Raw genomic sequence first — 13,155 nt, forward strand, 5'->3', positions numbered from 1 at the left:
TGATTTTATATCTTGCCACTTTGCTGAATTCATTTACTAGCTCTAGTAGTTTCTTTGTAGAACCTTTTGGGTCTGCTAGGTATAGGATCATGTCATTCGCAAATAGTGCCAATTTAAGTTCTTTTCCTATCTTTATGCCTTTAATTTCTTTCATCTGTGTAATTGCTCTGGCCAGTCTTTTGAGAACTATGTTGAAGAGAAGTGGTGAGAGAGGGCATCCCTGTCTTGTTCCAGATTTTAGAGGGGATGCCTTCAGTTTTTCTCCATTCAGAATGATGCTAGCCTGAGGCTTAGCATAGATAGCTTTTACAATGTTGAGGTAAGTTCCTGTTATCCCTAATTTTTCTAGTGTTTTGAACATGAAGGGATGCTGTACTTTGTTGAATGCTTTTTCCCCATCTATCGAGATGATCATATGGTTCTTATTTTTAAGTCTATTGATGTGGTGAATAACATTTATTGATTTCCGTATATTGAACCAGCCTTGCATCCCAGGGATGAATCCTACTTGATCATGGTGCACAATTTTTTTGATATGTTTTTGTATCCAATTCGCCAGAATTTTATTGAGGATTTTTGCATCCAGGTTCATTAGAGATATTGGTCTGTAGTTTTCTTTCTTTGAAGTGTCTTTGTCTGGTTTCGGAATCAGGGTGATTTTGGCCTCATAGAATGAATTTGGAAGAGCTCCTTCTTTTTCTATTTCCTGAAATAACTTGAAAAATATTGGTATTAGTTCTCCTTTAAAGGTTTTGTGAAACTCCGCTGTATACCCATCCGGTCCTGGGCTTTTCTTGGTTGGTAGTCTTTTGATGGCTTCTTCTATTTCCTCCATTGATATTGGTCTGTTTAAGTTGTGTGTATTCTCCTGACTCAGTCTGGGCAGATCATATGACTTAAGATATTTATTGATGTCTTCACTATCTTCTTTTTTATTGGAATATAAAGTTTCAAAATAATTTCTAATTATCTTCTGTATTTCTGTAGTGTCTTGTTGTGATATTGCCTTTTTCATCCCTCATGTTAATAATTTGAGTTATCTCTCTTCTTTTCTTTGTTAGCATGGCTAAGGGTCTGTCGATCTTATTCATTTTTTTGAAGAACCAACTTTTAGTTTTGTCATTTTTTTCAATAGTTTCTTTTGTTTCAATTTCATTGATTTCAGCTCTGATTTTAATTATTTCTTGCCTTCTACTACATTTGCTGTTAGTTTGCACTTCTTTTTCTAGGGTTTTGAGATGAAGTGTGAGATCATTTATTTGTTGGTTTTTTCTTTTTTTTTTTTTTTTGAGGAATGAACTCCAGGCAATGAATTTCCCTCTTAAAACTGCTTTCATTGTGTCCCATAGATTCTGATATGTTGCATCTGTATTTTCATTTATCTCTAAGAATTTTTTGATTTCTTCCTTTATGTCTTCTGAAACTCATTGAACATTCAGTAACATATTGTTCATTTTCCAAGTGATGTAGGTTTTTTCCTTCCTTCTTTTATCATTGATTTCCAGTTTCATTCTATTATGATCAAATAAGATGCATGGTATTATCTCCACACCTTTATAATTTCTAAGGGTTGCCCTATGGCATAATATATGGTCTATTTTTGAGAAGGATCCATGTGCTGCTGAGAAAAAAGCATAGCCGCTTGATGATGATTGATGTATTCTATATATGTCAGTTAAGTCTAGGTTATTGATTGTGTTATTGAGTTCTATAGTTTCTTTATTCAACTTTTGTTTGGAAGATGGTGAGAGAGGTGTGTTGAAGTCACCCATAATTAGTGTGTTGTGGTCTATTTGACTTTTGAACTTGAGGGGAGTTTGTTTTATGAACGTTGCAGCACCATTATTTGGTGCATAAATATTGATAATTGATATGTCTTGTTGGTGAATGATTCCCTTTAACAGTATATAGTGTCCTTCTTTATCCCTTTTGATTAACTTACTCTTGAAGTCGATTTTATTCGATATGAGGATGGCCACCCCTGCATGCTTCCGAGGACCATGTGCATGGTATGTTTTTTCCCAACCTTTCACCTTCAGCATGTGTATGTCTTTTCCAATCAGATGTGTCTCCTGGAGGCAGCATATTGTTGGATTTGTTTTTTTAATCCAGCTTACCAGCCTGTGTCGCTTTATTGGAGAGTTTAAGCCATTAACGTTTAGGGTTACTATTGATATATGATTTGTACTTCCAGTCAAGTTTGATTATTTATCTTTTTTTTTTTTTTAATTTTTCCCCACTTTTGCTTTACTGAGGTACTTCCCACTGTTGGTTTTGGTTTTTGTTTTTCATTTCTTCCTCATGTAGTGTTTTTCCCAAGATGCTTTGCAGTGCTGGTTTTCTGGCTGCGAATTCTTTTAACTTTTGATTATCGTGAAAGATTTTTATTTCGTTGTCGTACCTGAAGCTTAATTTTGCTGGATACAAAATTCTTGGTTGGCATCCATTGTCTTTCAGTGTTTGAAATACATTGTTCTTGGATCTTCTCGCTTTCAGCGTCTGTGATGAAAAAATCAGCCGTTAACCTAATTGGTTTACCCCTGAATGTAATCTGCCTCTTTTCTCTTGTAGCTTTTAATATTTTCTCTTTGTTCTGTATGTTGGATATCTTCATAACAATGTGTCTTGGATTTGGTGTACTGTGATTTTGTGTGCTCGGCATCCTGTATGCATCTACAATTTGTACATCCGTTTCCTTTTTCATGTTTGGAAAGTTTTCTAAAATTATTTCATTCAATAGATTGCTCATTCCCTTGGTTTGGACCTCTATACCTTCCTCTATCCCGATGACTCTTAGGTTTGGTTTTTTTATGTTATCCCATATCTCTTGGATGTTTCTCTGGTGGTTTCTTACCAGCCTTTCTGAGTTGACTAGACTCTTTTCGAGATGATATATTTTGTCTTCATTGTCTGACGTTCTGACTTCTACTTGCTCCACTCTGCTAGTGATACTCTCGTTTGAGTTTTTAATTTGGCTTATAGTTTCCTTCATTTCTAGGATAATTGTTTGATTTTTTTTTTATAATATCTATCTCCTGGTAAAGTTACTTATTTGCTTCTTGAATCTGTTTATGTAATTCATTTCAATGTGTTCTTTCTAATGACCTCTTTAAGATTCCATTCCATCTGCGTAAGGTATTCCTTGAGTTCTTTTTTTTTTTTTTTTTTTTTTTAAATATTTATTTTTCAGTTCTCGGCAGACACAACATCTTTGTTTGTATGTGGCGCTGAGGATTGAACCTGGGCCGCACGCATGCCAGGTGAGCGCGCTACCGCTTGAGCCACACCCCCAGCCTCCTTGAGTTCTTTATTTGACCATTTTTCTGATGCCTGTAGTTTCTCCTGTAGATTTAGGGTGTCCTGCTTTGTTTGTACTCCTTTTCTTCCTTGCCTTTTCATGATGCTCATGTTACTTCAGGCTCTGTTTGACTGCTGAGTTACTGTTTACTCCTATAAATTTATTTTGCTTTTATGTATCTCCGGGGTCTCTCCTTTGTGATGGGAGACTATGACTAGAGATGATGAATTTTATTGTACTTTAAAGCAGATTCATTCATTTCATAAAAGGCATTCGGATTCTGATGGCATATAGCGATCTGCGGTTTGGTCTTGGGACTTATATTTAGTTCGGATGATGTGATGGTATAGAGGTTGGTATATCTTGGCAATCTCGGAAGATTGCTCTACTGACGGGGCATATTAACAGGAGAATGGTGCGGAGTATTTGGGGTTAGCTAGGGACTTGGTATCACTATTGATCGCCTTGGAACATTTACCTATATACATTTAGTAAATTACACATAGACAGCATCGTAATGCTTGGGAGGAAAAGTATTTGAAGGGGAAGGAAGAAGTTGCTAAAGAGAATTTGGGTAAATAGGTAGAATTCAAGAAAAGGGGAAAAAGGAAATTGAAAAGAAATGGAAAAAAAAATGCAGTCTTAGAGTTTGATTAACTTCTCTTCCAGTAGGTGGAGCTGTGCCCACCAGGCCAAGCTTCTCCTCTCAATATGCAGGAAACAATCCCTGTGAGGCGGCTCTTCTCTCCCACTGGGCAGCTCTCCAATCCTGGTCGCCCAGGGCCTTTCCTGGTCTCCAGCCACTTCCCCGCTTTTCCTCCAGCCAGGCCCCACTCACCGGTGGCGTTCACCACAGAACTAGCTATACACCGGGTCTGCTGCTCCCGGGTGCCTGATTTTCTTGAACAACTGGGCACACACTCTGTTTGCCATTCCCCCAGAACCCATGGTTGTGGAGCGAGGGGCTGGGGACGGTCAGCTTATTTGCCTGATTCCCTCCGGTAGCCACGCCCCCAGGAGCTGGCGCAAGAGACTTCGGTTGTCAGCACTGGTGGGAGCAGTAGCCGGGGTCCGATGTACCTCCTGGCAACCTCGGTCAGACAATTGAGTTCACGGAGAGCTGGGGAGGGACCCTTGAGATTTCCGGGCCGTGTGGGGAGGTGGAGGCCCGGGGGTCACACATCTGCAGTCACCGGTTTCGCTGGAGCTATCCCATTCACCGAATTTTGGTGATGTCTATTCTCTTCCATGGTGGTGTCCCATGCGAAGGGTGGCCGAAAAGTTTCTTGAGAGTGTGCATATGCTTGTACACTTTTCTAGGTATGAAATTCTGGGCCTTACATATGTTAAGCAAATTCTCCTTGCTTCCTAGTACCATGTACTATATATCCCAAACCCTGTTTTTTGAAATTTTGAACAACCAATTTTCTTGGTGTGACTTTAATACCTGAATTTCTATCTTAAATTAATATTGACATTTTTTTTTGCAGTCCTGAGAAAGAAATTAATTTAATTAATGAGTAAGTTTTATGAATCTCCAGATAGTTCCTTTATTTTGAGCAATAGGAACCTAGCATTCTATATAAAATCAGCAGTGGTATAAACAGGAAGCAGGAAGGGAACATTGCGATTCATAATGACCAGTATCTTTCAACTGTCTCTCACTTTTTATCTGTCCCTTTCTTTCTTCCTTTACCAGAGATTGAACCCAGGCATGCTTTACCATCAAGCTATATCCCCAGCCTTTCTTATTTTTAACTCCAAGATAGGATATTCCTAAGTTGCTAAGGGTCTTGCTGAGTAACCAAGACTGTCCTGGAACTTGGAATTGTCCTGCCTCAGCTTTCCCGAATTACTGTGATTATAGGCTACACCACTATCTGTTCCATCCTATCCAAGAGTAAGGTAGATCTTTCCATTTTGTAAGGTCTTCTTTGATTTCTTTCTTTAGGGTTCTGCAATTTTCATTATATAGCTCTTTTACCTCTTTTGTTGATTCCCAAGTATTTTATTTATTTATTTGTTTGTTTGTTTGTTTATTTTGAAGCTGTTTTAAATGGGGTAGTTTTTCTCATTTCTCTTTCTGAGGATTTGTCTCTGATACACAGAAATGCTTTTGATTTATGTGTGTTGATTTTATATCCTGCTACTTTGCTGAATTCATTCACTAGTTCTAGAAGGTTTCTGGTGAAACTTTTAGGTTCTTCTAGGTATAGAATCATATCATCAGCAAAGAGTGCCAATTTGAGTTCTTCTTTTCGTATGTATATCACTTTAACTTTTTTCATCTAATTGTTCTGGCCAGTGATTCAAGAACTACATTAAATAGAAATGGTAAAAGAGTGCATTCCTATCTTGTTCCAGTTTTGAAAGGGAATGCCTTCAGTTTTTCTCCATTTAGAATGATGTTGGCCTGGGGTTGAGCATAGATAACATTTATAATGTTGAGATATGTTGCTGTTATCCCTAATTTTTCTAGTGCTGTATTTTGTCAAATGCTTTTCTGCATCTATTGATATGATCATTATGATTCTTATCTTTATGTCTATTGATATGATGAATTACATTTATTGATTTCCATGTGTTGAACCAACCTTGCATCCTCGGGATGAACCCCACTTGATTGTGGTGAACTATCTTTTTAAAATGTTTTGAAATTATTTATCAGAATTTTATTGAGAATTTTTGCATCTATGTTCTTTAGAGATATTGGTCTGAAGTTTTCATTCTTAATTTGTCGTTGTCTAGTTTTGGAATCTGGGTGATATTGGCCTCATAGAATGAGTTTGGAAGTGTTCTCTCTTTTTCTATTTCCTGAAATAAATTGAAGAGTATTGGTATTTTTCTTTAAAAATCTTGTAGAACTCAGCTGTGTATCCATCCAGTCCTGGGCTTTTCTTGGTTGGTAGACTTCTGATGGCATCTTCTATTTCATCACTTGAAATTGATGTTTTTAAATTGTGTATATCATCCTGATTCAATTTGGGCAAATTATATAATTTTAGAATATTTTTTATTTTTTTGGAGTACAAGTTTTCAAAATAATTTCTAATTATCTTCTGTATTTCTGTAGTGTCTGCATTGATATTTCCTTTTTCATCACATTTGTTAGTAATTTGAGTTTTCTCTCTCCTTCTCTACGTTAGCATGGCCTATGGTCTGTCAATTTTATTTATTTTTTCAAAAGAACCAACTTTTCTATCATTTTTTTCAAATGTTTCTTTGCTTCAATTTCATTGATTTCAGCTCCGATTTTAATTATTTCCTGTATTCTACTGCTTTTGGTGTTGATTTGTTCTTCTTTTTTCTAGGGCTTTGAGATGTAATGTTAAGTCATTTGTTTGTTGACTTTTTCTTTTATGGAATGAATTCAATGCAGGGAACTTTCCCCTTAGAACTTCTTTCATAGTGTCCCAGAGATTTTTTTATATGTTGTATCTTTGTTCTCATTCACTTCTAAATTTTTTTAAATCTCCTCCTTGATGAATTCTGCAACCCATTGTTCAATCAGTAGCATATTTTTTAGTATCCAGGTGTTGGAGTAGCTTTTATTTCTTATTTTGTCATTTATTTCTAAATTTATTCCATTATGATCTGATAGAATACAGAGTAGTATCTCTACTTATTAAATATTTGCTAAGATTTGCTTTATGACACAATATACAGTCTATTTTAGAAAAGGATCCATGTGCTACTGAGAAGAAAGTATATTGCTTGTTGAAGGACGAAATATTCTGTATATGTCAGTTAGATTGACTATGTTATTGAGTTCTGTAGTTTGTTCAGCTTTTGTTTGGAAGATCTATCCAGTGATGAAAGAGTTGAGTCCCAAGATGGAAGTGAATTAGGCTTAGGTGCAGGGGTGGCGGGAGTGCGAATTCAGACCTATCCTGGACCTGGGTCCTGGGCAAGTCAGTGTGTTGGATCTGGGCCGGGCCTGGCTCCTGTGGTACTCTGCTGGTTGGAAGGGGTGGTCGGTCCTCTGTTGGAGGCTGGACTCAGGCAGGTGCCTGCTGGTGGAGGGGTGGACCCAGGCCTATTGACCATGCCATTTTTGAATTCCGTTGTTTAGGTTTTGGTTGTTGAGGTATGTCAGTTCTTCATATATTCTGAAGTAAATTATTATATTTATAAATTAATATATTATATTATGTTAATTATATAGAGTGATGGGTTTCATTTTGATGTTTCATGAAACATGCTTTAATTGTATTTCCCTCCTCTTCTCTTCCCCTCTTTTCCTTGATGTTTTTTCCTTTTCCTAGATTTTCCCCCGTCTGATTCTCCATATAAGACAAAACATGCCATACATCTCTATATGATTCTGTCCTTTTTTCTGGTGACATAAAGTGACACACGAAGAGGGTGTTTTGCTTAGCATGATGATTTCTAGTTCCATTCGTTTTCCTGCAGATGACATGGTTTCATTTTTTTTATCGTTGAATAATATTTTCCATTGTGTGTATCTAGATCACATGTTCTTTATTGATTTATCTGTTGACATGCACCAAGGCTGATTGCATAACTTGATTGCTAAACATGGGCATATAGGCATTTCTGTTTTACACTACTTTAATTCCCAGGAGTGGTACACCTGGGTTACATGGTCATTCTATTTTTTGTGATTTGATAGTGACTTTATTAATTTACATTCTCACCTATAGTGTATAAGGGTGTCTTTTCTACTGTATCCTCATCAACATTTGTTTTTTTCTTTTCTTGATGAAACTGTGAGAAGTGATCCATTTTTCAGAGTACATTATTCAGCCTTAAATGTAAAATTGGGATGTAAGAAAGGCAACCAGAGGGGAACTAGACCAGAAGGCCAAGTTACACAACAGCATCATAGTCCACAGAACCAAAACATGTGCATTCGAATAGCCTGTTGACAAAGGAGTTAGGGAAAGTGTCAGCCTGATAAACATATATAGAAATCTCTTTGTTAAAAAATAGTAACTTGGCTGGGGCTGTAGCTCAGTGGTAAAGTGCTTGCCTCGAATGCGTGAAGCATTGGGTTCGATCCACAGTACCACATAAAAATAAATAAAGATACTGTGTGTTCCTCTACAAATGAATAAATTTTACTTAACACACAAAGAGGTGTGCTGAAGGGATCTTTCAGCATGGCAGGGTCAAGGTACACTGTCCACTGGGACAGATTCTTTGCACCCACAGAAAGCCATCAGTTTCAGAAGGAGGTATAGTATTCTTGCAAAAAAAAGCAAGAAAAACTGAAGATGTTGCCAAGATAGTTGCTGAAACAATGAATTACTACTTTTTTGACGAAAGACTTGGTGTGTCGTTTTATGCCACCAGAAAAAGTATGGGAAGAACTTTAAAGAGTGGAATGTTCCATTTCATCAGTCATCATATCCAGCTATGAAGTGGTATAATCAAAAGTGGACATTTGTTTAAAAGCGCAGATGGAAGAGCGACTTAAAAGAAGAAAAAATTGCTCAAGAAGAATTCAGCAGAAAAAGAAATTAATTATGATTTTCCTCCATTGGTTTTATCCAATAAGACCTTCAGAAAAACCTCCCCAAAATAAAATTATTTAGGCATAACAAAGCAGCAGAAGAAAAGGGTTTCTAAAGGCACTGCTACCACTCCTGAGAAGTCTGCAGATAGTTAGGGCCCTATACCAGTTTGTGCATCAACATTTTTGGAGAAACAAAAATCTGAAGTGGTGGGAATGGAGGATGGTAAAGATGATACAATAGTTTTCAAGCATCCCATGTCTGGTACAGAAGGAGTACAAGGGACTCCAACACTTAAACTGTCATGGAAAAAAAGATGAAGACAAAGAAAAACTTAGTAATGATTCTGAATGTACTTATATATATGCATATATATAAAAACATATATTTTCTGATACAGTGTCATATATATAAAAACATATATTTATAAGGTACAGTGAAATATAACCATTGACAGACTTGAGAGAGAAAACATGCTGGTTGGAAAATAGTCAGTACTTTTGTCTTTCTCCCCTTGTTGAAGAACAGGAGTACAGCAGAGCTTGCAGTGATTGGGCTAACATTGCCTTTGTTCTAGTCTCCCTTAGTTTTCAGTTTTCCTGTCTCTTCTTTATTTTTGCCTGTATTAAAGGGTCACTGTTAACTACACATTTAAGTACCAATCTTCAGCCTTTTTTCCTATTACCACTAATTAAAGACAGTCAATCCTGCTTAAAAAAAAAAAAAAAGAAAAGAAAAAGAAAAAGAAGTTCTAGCTTAAGGAAAGACATGAGAGCTGCATGTGTACCAGAGTGCATACACCCCAAAGACTACTTTTCTGCTACAAGAAAAAAAGTATATATTTTAAATAAACCCAGTTGGAGGTGCTAAAACCTAGGTCACATTTAGGAAGACTGTACTCTATAGTACTGAGCCATGAAAGAACCCAGGAAAGGACCTTGTGCATCAGAGGATAAATGCTGATTGTGACTACCCCTGGGTTTCTGACCACAAGGCACTTAATCTTGCAAAACTGTTACTACGTCTGGGGATATAGCTCAGTTGGTAGAGTGCTTGCCTTGTTTGCACAAAGTTGTGGGTTCAGTACCTAGTACTGCGGGCGCGCGCACACACACACACACACACACAAGACTGTCATTAAAGTCTCACTTTATTTTTGCCCCTGTACCTCCTGTCTTTGATCCTATTCTTTGGGTTTGGATGAGGTGAATGTGTTTCTCAAAATTGTCAGAGTACCCATTTTGATTGGGGTGAGATGGAATCTCAGTGTAGTTTTTGATTGCATTTCCCTGATAGGTAAAGACATTAAGCTTTTTTGGGGATTGAACTCAGGATTATTTGACCACTGAACCACATTCCCAGCCCTGTTTTGTATTTTATTTAGAGACAGTCTCACTGAGTTACTAAGTGCCTCACAGTTGCTGAGGCTGGCTTTGAACTTGCAATTCTCTTGTCTAAGACTCCCAAGCTGCTGGGATTGCAGGTTTGTGCCAACATGCCTGTAAGGTATTAGACATTTTTAAAATATATATTTATTTTTTAGTTATAGATGGACCCAATATCTTTATATTTATGTGGTGCTGAGGATCAAACCTAGTGCCTCACAAATGGTAGGCAAGCACTCTTCCCCTGATCCACAAACCCAGCCCAAGACATCAGACATTTAAAAAATTTATTTATTGGTCATTTTTACCTTCTTTTTGAGAATTGTTCATTGGGATCATTTGTCTGTTAATTGATTTGATTGCTTGTTCTTTTGGTCTTAACATCTTTTGAGTCCTTAATATAACCTGGTTATTAATCCTCTGTCAGACGAGTATCTGGCAAAGATTTTCTCCCATCCTATAGGCTGTTTTCACTCTTCTGATTGATCACTTTGTTGTTGTTGTTGTTGATCTGAAGCCATTTATTTTGGGATAATCCCAGTTTATCAATTGTTTTTATTTTCTGGAAATTATTACCTATACCAGTATCTTGAAGGGTTTCCCTATGTTTTTCCTCTAGTAGTTTCAGGTCTTCCTAAGATATTTGATCCATTTTGTGTTCATTTTTTTGTAAAGGGTGAGAGAGGAATCCTTAGTGATTCACTTTAATAAGCTCTTTCTTTTTGCAAAAACTGGTGCCATGATATTGATCAGGATCACTCAGCTCAAACCTGCTCTTTAAATCCATTTGTAGCATAGAATTTGTAGGAAGGAGTGGGCAGAATCTGCTTTTGACTGGATGATAAGAGGTCGAAATTTTAGCATTTTTTTTTAAAAGGGTATCTTACCTATTGAAAGATTACCTTTTTTTCAGTGGAGAATTACCATGTTCTGCACAGAGGAATTTGACCTGTGATGTCAAATGATTATTAATCAGACAAGCTAGCTTCTTTTGTGCATGTGCATTCTGGAAAGGTTGTTTCAGACTGTTCGTGAGTGGATTATAGAGGCTTTTCCTGAAACAATACTTAAAACATTTTATAGTATATGTATGTGTGTATCTAGTTCTTAGCCAGTTTGAGATCTGTGGTCTGCAAATATTTTCCCCTATCTTGAAGGTTTGATAATAAGTCTTTTGATAGTGTCCTTTCATGCACAGAAGCTTTGAGTCCTTTAGATGCCCCCCACCCCCGTTTATTGTTTTTTTTTTTCTTTAGTTGCCTTTACCATTGATGTCATATCCAAAAAAAATCATTGCCAAATCCAAAGCCTCAAAGATTTTCTTCTAAAGGTTTTATCCCTTTCAGTAATGTTTTTGAAATATTTTGGGTTAACTTTTGCATAAAGTGTAATATAAGGATCCAAATTAATTCTTTTGATGTGGATATTTGGTTTCCCAAACATCACTTACTGAAAAATTCTACTTAAATATTATGAATGCACATTACAGTTCTCTTTATAGCACCTAATTATCTTAATATCAATTTTGCTTTTACTGGAGTTGATCAAATCACGGCTCTGGGGTTCCAACTAACCTTGAGCAGCTATATAAATCAAAGGCCAATTAAAGAGATGAATGGTATGCAAGGCTGGAGTTTCTTCTCGATGTGGCTACACAGGAAAGAATAAAGAATTCTGTTTTGCAGATGCTAACACTAGTCATGGGGTTACATGGGAAAGCAGCAAAGGCAAGGATTGGAGGGCTGCTATCAATCTGCAGGCCAGGAACTGATTGATCATTATCTCAGAGTCTGTCAAGTGGAGCCTTGTTGGTGATAAAAAAATAAAAGTGGCTGCTGTCTGGAAATATTTTAGGTATAGTCATAAGAGGTTTATCCACCAGACCTGTCATCCCTGAGATCCAAGGTGACTGCAAGAGAGAATGACTTAGAAGAACAATGAGTCAGAAAATTCAGATGAAATTAGGTCAAGGATTGAGTAGCTTTCAGGTTTAGGTCAATGAGTAGAGACTTAGAAGCTACTCCAGTAGTTAGTAGCAGGACCTTTGGAAGAGCTGGCAGTTGATAATACGTAGATTATGAAAGTTAATTCCATCCTGACATTTTCAACCTTGAAGGAGGAGAAGACAGACTCAATTTGGGGATGATAGGAACACTTCTGACACAGTGAACATGTCTAAGTGCAGTCCCTAGCAGAAACCTGTCCCAGAGTTTAAAGTGCTAAAGGACTTTAAAGAGCCATGTGAAGAGAGATGTCAGGTATACATCCTGCTTTCAGTTATCCATCATACCTGTGCAGGTCCAGGTGAAGAGTTGGTGCTTGTAGCAAAAGCAGCTTCCCTCTCTTCCCTCTTTATAACGTTTATTCACAATTTTTTTTTGTTATATTGAGCAGCAAATGTTAGTTTTTGAGAATTCTAAATGATTAATATAGAAATGTTCTTAATAATTCTACTTTGATTTTTTTATTGAAACAGTTCTTAAACTTTTTAACAAAGAAACTGGTATTGGGAGTATGTGTATTACTATCTTTTAAAATATTTAATATTAGATGTCTAGCAAAATTAAGAATATTTGCTTTATAAATAGAACTTTTGTGGTTTCATATAAAATAGCTTGTCCTGTTTTAACGGCATCCTAGTTTATAATTTTAATTCTAAAAATTAGTGGAGACTCTGATACTTGAACATTTATGGGAAGTTTTGAAGAACATTTCAAAAAGTTCTCAACTGGCATTTAAATTAAAATTAGTTCAGGTGTTCTTCTGAAAAATTTATAGAATATAAGTATGCCAATTGTTAATTTTTGTTTTCAATCATAACTTAATGTTTTTTAATGTTTTGGTGTCTTAATGTTTTCTTGTGTTTTTAGAACTCGTTTTATAGATAGTTATCAATGTATACATTCAGAATTTAATAATTTTAATGTTTTTATTCATATAATTTATAAATATTTTGAAAAAAACTACATTTCATATATGAATTTGAACATGGATT

At 36.3% G+C, this 13,155-nt stretch overlaps 1 protein-coding gene across 7 annotated transcripts in view; it reads left to right on the top strand.

Moving 5' to 3' along the window:
• LOC124106573 (lysine-specific demethylase 6A) overlaps window positions 1–13,155 on the top strand; it is a 193,703-nt gene that overhangs the window by 70,428 nt on the left and 110,120 nt on the right. The window lies entirely within an intron of this gene.

Source organism: Marmota monax, unplaced genomic scaffold (genome assembly GCF_021218885.2).
Source record: "Marmota monax isolate L192 unplaced genomic scaffold, Marmota_monax_Labrador192_F-V1.1 WCK01_AAM20220418_F8-fsc00260, whole genome shotgun sequence".
NCBI lineage: Eukaryota > Metazoa > Chordata > Mammalia > Rodentia > Sciuridae > Marmota > Marmota monax.